The sequence below is a fragment of the Caretta caretta genome, chromosome 21, assembly GCF_965140235.1.
Source record: "Caretta caretta isolate rCarCar2 chromosome 21, rCarCar1.hap1, whole genome shotgun sequence".
In the NCBI taxonomy this organism is placed as follows: domain Eukaryota; kingdom Metazoa; phylum Chordata; order Testudines; family Cheloniidae; genus Caretta; species Caretta caretta.
In genome coordinates this window covers 11,660,690-11,675,679 of record NC_134226.1, presented here as the reverse complement: position 1 = coordinate 11,675,679, position 14,990 = coordinate 11,660,690, and the positions used below count along the sequence as shown (strand labels likewise).

The 14,990-nt window shown below is 45.1% G+C and overlaps 1 pseudogene; it reads right to left on the bottom strand.

Moving 5' to 3' along the window:
- Positions 1–3,774: 3,774 nt before the first annotated feature.
- LOC125625271 (large ribosomal subunit protein uL1-like) lies at positions 3,775–13,491 on the bottom strand (annotated as a pseudogene).
- Positions 13,492–14,990: the final 1,499 nt, after the last annotated feature.

The following is a 14,990-nucleotide window of genomic DNA, read 5'->3' as shown; positions in this document are numbered from 1 at the left end:
GAAGCCATCACAACTCTTACAAGAAGGCATACTCTTTTGGCTCCAGGAGACTGGAGTAAACATTACTAAGCAGGATCTGACGTCTGTCCTTTTAAAATAAAGGAATTGTCTGTATATCAGCAGGAGAGAATTGCAGAGCCGGTACCTCCTCCCTCTGTCAGCATGGTGCTGTACATCCTGCTCACTAACTCTTGGAAAGTTAGAGAGACTCCTGAGAATGTTGGAAAGATTAATAGGTCTTTTTTTGCAAGTGTTTGGCAAGCACTGATTCTCCTCCTGAAACCCCAAAAAATGAATAAGGCATTTTGTTCCCTTGATGGTGCTTCAGTACATTCTGGAAATGAAGGTGAAGATTTATCAGTGACCTGATGAACCGCGAAAGCAGAGTACAGATCCCAGGAAAGGGGATGGGATCAGGGACTTGGTAATAGAACATGAAGAATTTCACCTGTGGGTTTCTACTCACCTTGTTCCAAAGTGCAGATTGGTAGGGATCAGGTTCTTAAAACTAACTGTTGCTCCGTAGCCTGCGGAATTGTGCTCAGTCCAGTTTTAAGGAAACGGGTGCCATTATAAAAGCCACTAAAAGTCTTGAGTAATTAACCCCGTTGTTGGCAGTCTCAGCCAAGCGAGTCCAACTGACTTTTGCCATCTGTACATGAGGTCTCCTCCAAAATTCAAACATATTGGCAGAGCCGGCTGAGGAGAATCTTCTTTGACTAGCCCTTCTGGTCCTGTTCTCTGTGGATACACAGTGTAGGGCTACCTGCCATCTTTCTCTCCTTTACTGAGCGCAGGTAAAGTTGTTTCAAATCATCCACAGACGTGGATTTTCTGCATGCTTTTTCTTTGGAACAAAGCAGGTGACAGGCCAGTGAAACTGGAGGTGCAGTTTTGAATTCAAATATATCCAGTGATCCCTAGTAATCCAAAAACCCACTAAAACGCATTAAAAGATCAATGACACCATGGGAGGATTTCAATGAAGCAGAAAATCTCTGCCAAGACTAGTCAGTGTGGTTTGAAAAATCCATTAACAGTGAGCATTTATTTTTACTGTATTTAAACCTTATTTCTTTATCCTTTTAGAATGAAGTACAGTAAAACAGCCTTACAACCATTTTCCTTTCTTCTATAACAACGAGGTACCTCCCCATTTCACACAGGCACACTGATGAGTTTGCCACTCCCAATGAATTTTCACTGGGAAGGGAACATAACCTGCTATGTTTATTTCCATTCATAGACAGTCAAATTCATGTCTTTCCCAAGAGGTTAGTTAGAAGTCATTTCAGCCCCTTCGCAAATCTGAGATTTTACAGTCATACTCCTTTAGGAAGTTTCTCTCACTCTTACTGTGAAATAGACCCACCAGAGGAAACTGACAATACACATAGTCAAATATACAACGTAAACCAACTGAAAAATAGGGAAAAATATTTTCCCTTCTCATATCTTGAGTTCTTGTCATAAGCGTTCAGAAAACAAAATTCAGGCAGATTTAATATCTCTCTTCATGGTGGCTCTATGAACCCTACCATTAGTTCAAACCTGTGCCTACTTCCCAGTGCTCTCAAGATAAAGACCAGTTATGGGTCTATCCATGCTCAGGCTTTGCTGAGCTATAAAATACTACGACTACTTTGGAGTTTACTTTTTTTACACTCCTGGCTGGATTTTAAAACTGATTGGGTGGCAGGGGGGCTGCAGGGTTTATAAAATTCTGTGAAGATATCATTCTAAGAAGGGCTTAAAGAAGGTTTCATCAAAGAAATCTTTCCATGTTGAAGGCTCCTGACTAGCTAGTGAGAGCCTTCAGGATGGGAATCTGCTCATCTCATCTGGCTTTGCAGTTCATCTTTATGAGAAGCCTCCCTGCTGATCCCTGTCATTTAACTGCAGCTGCTCCTCCTCATTTGACTTTAGGTACTCTCTCAATGGCATATGGGTTGCTCTAAAACAGTTTTCAGAGTAGTAGCCGTGTTAGTCTGTATTTGCAAAAAGAAAAGGAGGACTTGTGGCACCTTAGAGACTAACCAATTTATTTGAGCATAAGCTTTTGTGAGCTACAGCTCACTTCATCGGATGCATAAAGTGGAAAGTACAGTGAGGAGATTTTATATACACACAGACCATGAAAAAAATACACATTGTAAGGCCTTTTGGTATGATGTCCATCTGTTTGCATTTGGAAAGGAAGATGATGTCTGTCTGGTTCTCAACCTTTCCAAACTACTGTACCCCTTTCAGGAGGCTGATTTGTCTTGTGTACCCCCACGTTCCACCTCACTTACAAACTACTTGCTTACAAAGTCAGACAAAAATAGAAAAGCGGTACAGCACACAGTTATGAAAAGTTGCTTACTCTGATATTTACCATATAATTATAAAATAAATTGATTGGAATATAAATATTGTACTTACATTTCAGTGTATAGTATATAGAGCAAAATAAACAAGTCATTGTCTGTATGTGTCAAGGCTGATTCCCCGCTCTGGCACTTTGAGTGCAGAAGGTGGAGGCTGCAAGGATTCTAAAAATTAATACTGGCCACTCCAGGCTTGTATTAAACTCCTAAGGTTACTGCTTTTCTCTGACCTTGGCTTGGTAAACGCTGCCACCACCCAAATGCAAAAAAACCCCTTGGACCCAGGAAGGCACACTTAGGAATTCCTCCCTGTGGGGTACCCTCAAGCCCTTTCACTGCCCTCCCCCGGGAAGAGCTGAGAAAGAAAACACAGGAAATTAGCTGTTGCTACCAGCTAATCAAACAACATGCACAAACCTCTCAGGACACCAAAAATCCAATCTTGTTCTTAAAAAAGGTAAATTTATTAAAAACAAACAGGAAGAAAATACATCCGGAACTTAGGCTTTTGCTAGATTTTAAAAGAGCCATTCCAAAAATCAAGCACCCAAAATAGTGTTCTTGAGAGTTCAGCATAAGGTTACAAGCAAACAAAAACATCTGCTGTTAGTACAGAGGAGTCCACAAGTCTTAAAAAAATAAAGAGAAAAACCTAATTGCATCTTTCTAAACATTCCTAATTTACTTACATATGGGGGGGGGGGGGTTAAATAAGTAATTCTAGGTATAATCTGATGATTTCTCATACCTGGCTTAAAGCTGCTTACAGAATAGTCATAGCCCTGATTTTGCTCTGTTCCCCTCTTTCCTGGAGCACAACAGACAAAGGAAAAGCTTCTTTCCCAATTTTAAAAAGCTCTAGCCTTCCCATTGGCTCTTTTGATCAGGTGCCCACTCCCTTTTCTTTACCTGGGGGACTTTTTAACCCCTTACAGGTAAAGCAAGCAGAGAACAGCTACCAAGAGTGATTTTAAGGCTAACTGGCTGGCTGTCCTTAAAAAGGAGCTACTCCCCCCCGCCCTTCATTTATCCCAGAATGAAAGTTTAGTTTGTATTGACTTCGCTAGTGCTTTTCACGTAGCCTGTCCTAACGCTAAGCAAATAGCTAGATGAGTTCATGTACACCTGGAAGACCTACACATAACCAGGGGTAAGCGTATCCCTGGGGTTGAGAATCACTGCTCTAAAACCCTGAATCACAAGCAGCTCCAACATAGGTTAAGTTACACACACGTATGCAGGAGGTGACAGACAACAGCAAGGGACAGCAGGGGTTTCAGTCTAGTAGAGTGAGACGACTACTCAGAATGATTGGGAACAAGAGTCCTAACAGGACTGAAGACTCTGCAGATGAGGAGAGAGATGCAGAGTGACTGGGTGCTCTGAAACAATTATTACTGCCAGTTTAGTAGAGGCGCTGTGCTTTCCCCATGGTGCTCTTGATGTACAACATGCACATTCTGACAGTTCTTCAGCAAGAACACCAGGAAGTTGATGGCCAGGTGAAACTTGTAGACTAGCTCATCTTCAGTCATTTTTACATGGCCAACAGCCACTGCCAGACAAAGCACCTGGGGCAGGGAGAAGGACAAGGGCATCATTCAACTCCAGTGGTACAGACTTTATAGTACAGTCAGTTTAAAGACAACCATACAATAGCTTAAGTAAATTCAGTCATCAAAAAATGTATATAATTAGATTAAGAGGTCTGATTTAAATCTTTGGAATCCATCTGCAGGCTGCAATTGAGTCTCTTCATAAACCTTTTTTAAAGAGATAAAATATTATACTACAGGGTTTACAATTCCCCAATTCCTCTGCAGCCTGGAAATGCTTTATGGAATTCCAGAATTTGACACTTGAAGACTCCATTAAATACACCATTTGTGAAATTGAGATCTGAACAGCTTTACTTTCTACCAAGCTAATTTTTTCAGTTTCTCTATCAAAAACAGACATAACTTTGCCACTGGCTTCCACATGCTGTAACTAAACACCATGCTAAAAAGCTGGGTGCAATCTTTGTTGATGATGAAACTAGTCAGCTGATTATCCAGTACTTTTTATTAGCAGATCTCAAGTACTTTTAAAAAGGTTATAAGTATAATTGTTCTTGTTTTGTAGATCAGAAACTTGAGGCAGAAGCTAAGTGACTTGCTCTATATCACAAGATCAATGGCAGACGAGGGAAGAGAACTCCCGTTTATTAATACCCAGTCCAGTACACTCTCCCCACGTTTTACAATAATTTTGTTTATATTTTTCATATCAGAAAAATCATTAGGATCCTATTAATTTCTGCTTTTTTTGCATCTCAGCCACCAAGCTTTGCTTTTCATTCTGTTAAGAACACACCCTGGGTACCAAATTTGCTCAAATCTATGCTATATAGCCAGATTACAGACTGACAGAAAGTTTAAAATGAAAACAATAGATCCATGCTGCAGTGTCAGGAATTCAGTAGCTCAAGCTGTTTAGTGAAAGATTTATATGTTCAAAGCCGGCCACTTTTGCTCTTGGTTCATTCAAGTTGTTTTAAAATCAAGTGGCCAATTAAGCTTGAGGGGGAATACTCAGTCGAGCAATATTTGCTATGAATCAGGTTTCGACCATCATGAATGTGAATTTGGATTAGGGCTGTGTTCATTTAAAACTCTGGTTCCATCCTCTCCATTAACTTTCTTGAAAGTTAACAAAAACAGTTTTAAAGCAAATGCAAGAAAACACTACTCAAAACTCACTGTTTCACCTGTAAGACTGAAGTTCATTTACACAGTATTAAGCATAAAGCTTCAGTGACTACATACATCAATCTGTATAATACAAACCTATTATCCTAATTCCTGGCTAACTGAAGCTTGGACCATTTGATCCCCCCTAACTGCAGGAGCCAATCACGACAGGTGCTGAGCACAGCCTTAATTCCCACTGACTTCAGTGAGCACCAGGAGCACTCTGCATTTTCCAAGTTCAGGCCTCTTCACTTGCATCTGTCATTTAAAACAAATTGTAAATTCCCTCCACCCTCAGGTTAGCATCTGAATGCATTGTGTTCCCTAAATGCACAAACTGAGTTTGATTAGCTATTTTCCACTGGCAGCCTCCTTAACAACCCTGGAGGAAAACTGCAGTCCAGCCCTGACAGTGCAAATCCATGTATAATGGCAGGCAGCCAATAGCTTCATTACAGTCCTGACTCCGACCACATGCTGTGTAACTGGCTTCTGAGGTCTGGTGTTCTGCATTTATTTTTTGTTTACCTTTTTCATTTGAAATTCGATAGTAGACTTGACTTCATCGACCTTGGCCACTATCTTTTCATTGTGAGTGAAGAGGGAAGGGAACTTACCAGCTTTGTTCAGACCCTGACCCAAGGTAAGAGGAATCTGTTTGATCAGGGACTCTGAAGCCAGAAAGGCATTGTACTACTTAGCTATGAAAAAAAGATTAATGCCCAGAACACTGTAGTTCTGTCCACATCTATTTTAATACAGGGTTTGATTTACACCTCACTTAGAGAAACCTGCAAACTGTTGCTAAGAACTATTAAGTGCTCACAAGTTTGTATATTTACAGACTTCAGAGAATCTCGCATTAGGTAACAAGTTATACTTGGAGACAAGCCTAGGTTGAACAAGTGTAATCGCCCCTCACTACTGATCTGGCATGTTTCTTAAACATAGGTAATCCCAGTACCAGACAAGACAGTTTCTGGAACAAGCCAGGGAAATTTCCTCCTTTCCTTACCCCCCCACCCCCAACACACATCAGCATCAACCTGATGTTGGGAGTGAGAGATAAGGGTTCTGTTCATTACAATAAGAGCTCTGTGCATTTACTGGAACAGAGTACACTTTGTTGTTTGCAGCGTTGTAACCATGTGGGTCCCAGGATATGAGAGAGGTATTATCTTTTTCGGGACCAACTTCTGCTGGTGAAAGACACAAGCTTTTGAGCTCCACAGACTCAGACCTGAAGAGCTCTGTGGAGCTCAAAAGCTTGTCTTTTACCAACAGAAGTTGGTCCAATAAGAGAGAGAGAGACAAGGTGGGTGAGGTACTATTAACCATTGAGGGCTGTTGCTGAAGTCTTATCCACACTAGGATTTAGCCACCAGTGCAGTTGCAATTTACCCCAACCTGGACACTATGTCTACACTAGGAGTTCACGGTGATGCAACTACTCAACTGGCTAATAGTAATATAGACAAGACTTAAGACAACGGAACTCAAGCAAATCAAATCTGTTGTAAGTGCTTTGCAAAAGCAGCACTGGTCAAGCTAACTGAAGTCACATTGCCCGGCAGCATGGCATAATAAACCATACCCTTGCAATTCAATTGCTTACTGTCCAGTCAGATACGTTGCGGACTTGAAATTGCCAAGTAGGTAAATTTCTCCTCTAGTATTGCTCAGCCACGTGCACCCCAAACATCTGTTTGGTACTCCATACTGCAGTTGAGGGGAGCAACTGCTACATGATTGAATTTACAAGGAATCTGAGTAAACAGGTTTCAGAGTAACAGCCGTGTTAGTCTGTATTCGCAAAAAGAAAAGGAGGACTTGTGGCACCTTAGAGACTAACCAATTTATTTGAGCATGAGCTTTCGTGAGCTACAGCTCACTTCATCAGATGCATACTGTGGAAACTGCAGCAGACTTTATATATACACAGAGAATATGAAACAATACCTCCTCCCACCCCACTGTCCTGCTGGTAATAGCTTATCTAAAGTGATCATCAGGTGGGCCATTTACAGCACAAATCCAGGTTTTCTCACCCTCCACCCCCCCACACAAATTCACTCTCCTGCTGGTGCTAGCCCATCCAAAGTGACAACTCTTTACATAATCAAGTCGGGCTATTTCCTGCACAAATCCAGGTTTTCTCACATCCCCCCCATCACATCTACGTAAAAGAATAAATGGACACAAATCAGATGTCAAGAATTATAACATTCATAAACCAGTCGGAGAACACTTCAATCTCTCTGGTCACGCAATCACAGACATGAAGGTCGCTATCTTAAAACAAAAAAACTTCAAATCCAGACTCCAGCGAGAAACTGCTGAATTGGAATTCATTTGCAAATTGGATACTATTAATTTAGGCTTAAATAGAGATTGGGAGTGGCTAAGTCATTATGCAAGGTAGCCTGTTTCCTCTTGTTTTTTCCTACCCCCCCCCCCAGATGTTCTGGTTTAACTTGGATTTAAACTTGGAGAGTGGTCAGTTTAGATGAGCTATTACCAGCAGGAGAGTGAGTTTGTGTGTGTATGGGGGTGGGGGGGATGTGAGAAAACCTGGATTTGTGCAGGAAATAGCCCGACTTGATTATGTAAAGAGTTGTCACTTTGGATGGGCTAGCACCAGCAGGAGAGTGAATTTGTGTGGGGGGGTGGAGGGTGAGAAAACCTGGATTTGTGCTGTAAATGGCCCACCTGATGATCACTTTAGATAAGCTATTACCAGCAGGACAGTGGGGTGGGAGGAGGTATTGTTTCATATTCTCTGTGTATATATAAAGTCTGCTGCAGTTTCCACGGTATGCATCTGATGAAGTGAGCTGTAGCTCACGAAAGCTCATGCTCAAATAAATTGGTTAGTCTCTAAGGTGCCACAAGTACTCCTTTTCTTTTTGAGTAAACAGGGTAACTCTCTTCCCCTGTCCAGATGGAAATGGGAAGGATTTACAGGCATGGCGGATTTACAATACAATACGCATACAGGATTTACAATAGGGGCATAGCGAGCAGATCGAGGGACGTGATCGTTCCCCTCTATTCGACATTGGTGAGGCCTCATCTGGAGTACTGTGTCCAGTTTTGGGCCCCACACTTCAAGAAGGATGTGGATAAATTGGAGAGAGTCCAGCGAAGGGCAACAAAAATGATTAGGGGTCTGGAACACATGAGTTATGAGGAGAGGCTGAGGGAGCTTGGATTGTTTAGCCTGCAGAAGAGAAGAATGAGGGGGGATTTGATAGCTGCTTTCAACTACCTGAAAGGGGGTTCCAAAGAGGATGGATCTAGACTGTTCTCAATGGTATCAGATGACAGAACGAGGAGTAATGGTCTCAAGTTGCAGTGGGGGAGGTTTAGATTGGATATTAGGAAAAACTTTTTCACTAAGAGGGTGGTGAAACACTGGAATGCGTTACCTAGGGAGGTGGTAGAATCTCCTTCCTTAGAGGTTTTTAAGGTCAGGCTTGACAAAGCCCTGGCTGGGATGATTTAACTGGGAATTGGTCCTGCTTCGAGCAGGGGGTTGGACTAGATGACCTTCTGGGGTCCCTTCCAACCCTGGTATTCTATGATTCTATGATTCTATGATTCTACAAAGGCTGGTCATATTAGCAGCTTGTCCTCAATGATGGGATATACACCATGACAATGTTAAAGAATTAATCCATCTTGATTACAAAAGTAATTGAGAAAGCTATGTTTTCTTGTTGAGAGAACTACATTTTAGATCTCGGATCCTTGGACAAGTCACTTTTAAACAATTTCTCACTAGCAATGTAGTGAATAGGAGTCAATTACTCCTACAGGAATTTTCTGCAATGGTCACGTTGGATACAGTAGTGTGTATGTAAAGTCTGACACCTCCAGGAGATACAATCTTCCCTTGTGGCAAGTTTCTATCACATTTTAACAGAAGCATTTCTCCCCCATCTCTTTGAGTTTATACCAGCCCACTGTCTGCATTACATGACCTGGTATTTCCAGGAAGCCTCCATCCACACAAATCACAGGCATATTGGCAGCATAGTTCTACTCACCCAGCTTTTTCACTAGCTTGTTCCTGAGTTTCTTCAGAGGCTCGATGTTCATGTGAGGGATATTGACTGCTTTGGCCTCATCACAGTGTTGCTGGACCCCCAGCACGCAGACTGAGAATTCACGGCACAGGAAGGACTTGAGCCTGTCCGGCAGGGAAGAGGACACCCCACACTGTTCTGCTGCACTGTCAGCCCCCTACACCTTGAGGGAACAGGCAGAGCTGCGGCCCAGAAACCTTACAACAATCACCCGTGAATCTTCACCCACCTGCCTCTAATCTGGCTTCTCCAGCTGGTCACAGGGATCAGCACAGGAGCCTCAGCACACCTCCCCTCACATTGTAAGACCCAGGAGACGGGTCTGTCCAGCCACACCACTTGGAGATGGGGGGTCTGAACGACCCGGGCAATTCAGCACTGCACCCTCCTGCCACTGTATCAAGCAGTCCGTGTGTTGCCAACCACATATACATTCAAAGTGCCTGGAGGGAGAAGGATGCAGGCCAAAGGCTGGGTGGAATCAGAGAGGTGCCAAGCCTGACTGTGCCAGAAACGTTTGCCCTTCTGCGGGTCATAGTTTTTCAGACTGGTCAGCAGCTCCACTGTTTCCGCAAACCTGAAAGACAGAAGAAACAAAAGAAGCCTCAAGTAACTGCAGATTCACCCAAAGTTAGAATTTAAGAACCCAGTAAAACAAGATGAATATCAATATGCATAGGAAAAGCTGTAGTGATATTTAGCAGAGCATGAATACTCTGCCAAAAATCCCTCTCTCTCTTCGCCAGAGATTTCCAGTCATGGAGTTGGCATTTGGGGAAGGGCACAACCCACAGCACAGAGGAGAGTTCTTACTTGTGGTTTCACTTGAGTCCCTTGCAGGATCTCCAGCACTGCTTCCTACAGAGTGTCATGGGAAACTTTACTGCTGGAGATTTGAAAGACAAAGAGCAGATCAGAAACTTGAAAGGATCAACTGAATTAATCACTCTGGACAGGTTGCAACTGCAGGTACATTAGCACCTAAAACCACCTTTAATCCCATCAACCAGGGTAGTCGGTTAGCCTGCAGCATTCTGGTGGAATGAAACACTCCCGTGTAATGATTTGAACCCAAACATAACAGGGGCTAGTACAGCAGTGATAAAAATGGAAGTGACATGTTCACTGTGCAGGCCCAGAAAAGTGCAAAAATAGCTAAACAGCAACAATGGTAAATTTTAAATTAGATCCTTTGTTGTTTCATCTTCAATAATCTCAGGTGCTCGGAGCATGGGGAATCCCTATTTTTCAATACAGTAACCATTTCTCTTTTCAGCCCATTTCATTCCACCGCCCGAAATGCTGAAGCCACAAAACCAAGATGAGAAAAGCAGCCACAGTGAAGGTTTTGTCCTCCAAAAGCCTGAACCCCACCAAGGAGGGGCCCATACTAGGAGCAAGAGTATAAAGGGTTTGTAAAATATAGCCGGGTTCACAAAAGAACGAGCTAAATTCATGGAAGGCAGGTCCAACAGTGGCTATTAGCCAAGACAGGCAGGGATACAACCCCATGCTCTGCATGTCGCTAAGCCTCTGACTGTCAGGAGCTGGGAGTAGAATCATAGGACTGGAAGGGACGTCGAGAGGTCATCTAGTCCTGTCCCCTGCACTCACGGCAGGACTGATTATCTAGACCTTTGCTGACAGGTGTTTGTCGAACCTGCTCTTAAAAATCTTCAATGAAGGGGATTCTACAACCTCCCAGGGCAATTTATTCCAGTGCTTAACCACCCTGAGAGTTAGGAAGTTTTTCCTAATGTCCAACCTAAACCTTCATTGCTTGTCCTATCCTCAGTGGTTAAGAACAATATTTTTTCTTCCTCCTCCTTCTAACAACCTTTTACATACTTGAAAACTGTTATGTCCCCTCTCAGTCTTCTTCTCCAGACTAAACAAACCCAGTTTTTTCAATCTTCCCTCATAGGTCATGTTGTTTTCTAGACCTTTAATCATTTTTATTGCACTTCTCTGGACTCTCTCCAATTTGTCCACATCTTTCCTGAAATGTGGCACCCAGAACTGGACACAACACTCCAGGCCTAATCAGCACGGAGTAGAGCAGAAGAATTACTTCTTGTGTCTTCAAAAAGAAAAGGAGGACTTGTGGCACCTTAAAGACTATCAAATTTATTTATTGAGTCTCTAAGGTGCCACAAGTCCTCCTTTTCTTTTTGCGGATACAGACTAACATGGCTGCTACTCTGAAACCCGTTCTTGTGTCTTGCTTACAATACTCCTGCTAATACATCCCAGAATGATGTTTGGTTTTTTTGCAACAGGGTTACACTGTTGACTCTTTTAGCTTGTGATCCACTATGACCCCCAGATCCCTTTCCTGCCTAGGCAGTTGTTGCCCATTTTGTATGTGTGCAACTGATTGTTCCTTCCTAAGTGGGGTAGAATCATAGAATATCAGGGTTGGAAGGGACCTCAGGAGATCATCTAGTCCAACCCCCTGCTCAAAGCAGGACCAATCCCCAATTAAATCATCCCAGCCAGGCTTTGTCAAGCCTGACCTTAAAAACTTCTAAGGAAGGAGATTCTACCACCTCCCTAGGTAACGCATTCCAGTGTTTCTCCACCCTCCTAGTGAAAAAGTTTTTCCTAATATCCAACCTAAACCTCCCCCACTGCAACTTGAGACCATTACTCCTTGTCCTGTCCTCTTCTACCACTGAGAATAGTCTAGAACCATCCTCTCTGGAACCACCTCTCAGGTAGTTGAAAGCAGCTATCAAATCCCCCCTCATTCTTCTCTTCTGCAGACTAAACAATCCCAGTTCCCTCAGCCTCTCCTCATAACTCATGTGTTCCAGACCCCTAATCATTTTTGTTGCCCTTCGCTGGACTCTCTCCAAGTTATCCACATCCTTCTTGTAGTGTGGGGTCCAAAACTGGACACAGTACTCCAGATGAGGCCTCACCAATGTCGAATAGAGGGGGACGATCACGTCCCTCGATCTGCTCGCTATGCCCCTACTTATACATCCCAAAATGCCATTGGCCTTCTTGGCAACAAGGGCACACTGCTGACTCATATCCAGCTTCTCATCCACTGTCACCCCTAGGTCCTTTTCCGCAGAACTGCTGCCTAGCCATTCGGTCCCTAGTCTGTAGCTGTGCATTGGGTTCTTCTGTCCTAAGTGCAGGATCCTGCACTTATCCTTATTGAACCTCATCAGATTTCTTTTGGCCCAATCCTCCAATTTGTCTAGGTCCCTCTGTATCCTATCCCTGCCCTCCAGTGTATCTACCACTCCTCCCAGTTTAGTATCATCCGCAAATTTGCTGAGAGTGCAATCCACACCATCCTCCAGATCATTTATGAAGATATTGAACAGAACCGGCTCCAGGACCGACCCTTGGGGCACTCCACTTGATACCGGCTGCCAACTAGACATGGAGCCATTGATCACTACCCGTTGAGCCCGACAATCTAGCCAACTTTCTACCCACCTTATAGTGCATTCATCCAGCCCATACTTCTTTAACTTGCTGACAAGAATACTGTGGGAGACCGTGTCAAAAGCACCCAGCCTTTGCATTCGTCCTCAGAGAATTTCATCCTATTGACTTCAGACCATTCCCTCAGTTTGTGCAGATCTTTTTGAATTTTAAACCTAGCCTCCAAAGTAACTGCAACCCCTCCCGGCTTGGGATCGTCTGCAAACTTTACCAGTGTGCTCCCTATGCCATTACCTACATCACTGGTGAAGATATTGAACAGAACCGGCCCCAGAACCGATCCCAAGGGCGGCCCGGCTCTGCTCTCTCCCCCTGCCACAGCTGGCCCCGGCCGGCTCAAGGCAGAGGTGGGCTCAATGCCAGCCCCCTGCACAGAGGCCGCCCGGGCTGGCCCGGGGCTGGCCGAGGGCTGCCAGCACTGACCCCAGGCCGGGGTGGGGGGCACGGGGAGGGGCCCCCACCAAGGGCCCCATAGGGAGGTCCCTGCTCCCCACATCGCCACTCTGACCCCTGGCTCAGCCAATGGGGGAGGCTCATGTAGGCCCCGAATTGAGTCCCGAGCCCCCCTGGCCAGACACACCTCTCGCCTCAGCTAGCCGGAAGGGGGCGAGCTTTTGCCACTCGCGCCTCATAAACAGGGGGCCTGCTCTCACGAGAGTTGGGCGTGGGCGCCAATGGGACGCCATTTTGGTAGAGGCGGAGGGAAATGGGGAATAGCTTTGTGCGGCCGCCATCTTGGGAGAGGTGGCGTGTGGCCACTGGCCGGTTGATGTGCAGGCCGGCCGCTCGGCGTGGTTCCCTTCCCTCCGCGGCTGCTGCCTCTTCTGAGAGCCACATGCCCAGCGCTGGGCGGGGCGAGACCGGGGGGGCCGGAACAGTGTGTAGAGTGGGGGGGTGCTGAGAGCCACTGGACCAAACCAGCACCCCTCGTTCCAGAGGCCAAGGCCAGCGGGAGCCGAGCTGTGCACTCGCAGCTCTGCTGGGAGGTTTAACCCTGTCTGAGGGCCGGGCAATGGGATGGAGCAAGTTGGGGAGCGGGCTGCCGTGGTCCAGGGTACACAGCCTGCCGGCTCCACCCTGCGTGCCCAAACTCACCCTCCGCTGTGCGCTGCCAATACCCAGAGCCTGGCAGCACCTCCAAGGACCCACTAGCATTGCCTTGAGGCAATGTCCTCGGTGAAGTCCCGGTGCTAGAGGAGGACAGGGATGCTTATTAACTGGCTGAGATCGCTGACGGAAGAGATCCCATAGACGGTAAAGCCAGAGCGGCACTACGTACATAGAGAGACGTCTCCCAGCTGAGACACAACAAGCAAGAATTTACATCTCGCTTAAGACTCATGGGAGATGGATGGCAGGGGAGAGATCACTACCTGTTAAGTTCACTCCCTCTGGGGCACCTGGCACTGGCCGCTGTCGGAAGACAGGGTGCTGGGCTGGATGGACCTTTGGTCTGACCCGATGTGGCCGTTCTTCTGTTCTTAAGCACGTTCTTATTTCAACAAATAATTAAAATGCTCCAACTAGAGGCATGTTTCCTTAGACCAAACAGCCTAACAATTCATATAAAGGCAAACAGTAGCAGCAGTGGGGAGAGCTTGGTAGTTTTAAGTTGAACCACAACAGTGTGATGAGTGTTACCGAGTGAGTTGTGACAGGTAACCTGGTCCCCATCTGTCAGACACCGACAGCTTCTATCAAATTTAGGACCCAGCAGGCATTTCCTTGGTCAGATATCTTCACTTTAAGTATAAACCTAATTTTGCGGCATTCCTGGGCTTAAGGGGGTTAAGAAGGAAATCCCGAGCAGTTGATTTCCCTCAATGCAATATAGCTGATTACAGCCACATGGACAATGCCACCATCTGCCCCCCAACCCCACAGGCTTTGTTTTACACAGAAAGGATTATGGGTTAATTATCAGAACTCTCCTCCCTGCAAGCTAGCTGCTAACCACCAACTTCAGGGGGCCATCAGAAGGACACATGGTTATGTGACTTCTACAGGCTTAACTAGTAAGAGCCAGTTGTGATGAAATGGAAATTGTCTAATATTTGTATGAATCCTACATGAGCCTCAATTTCCACTGTATGCTGCATTGTTACTCAATGGCTGGAAAAGGACTGTTTGCTCTCGAGGCTGGCTAAGAGATACAGGTATGGCTGGCACCTGGCTTTCTGAGAAAAATTAGAAAATTAGATCCGCATAACGACGTCTCTCAGGGTGTGAAAAATCCACACATACCCCGAGCGGCAGAGTTCAGTTGATCTCAGTGCCCACATCGGCAGCACTAGGTTTACAGAATTCTTCTGTCGAGCTAGCTACCGCCTGTTGGG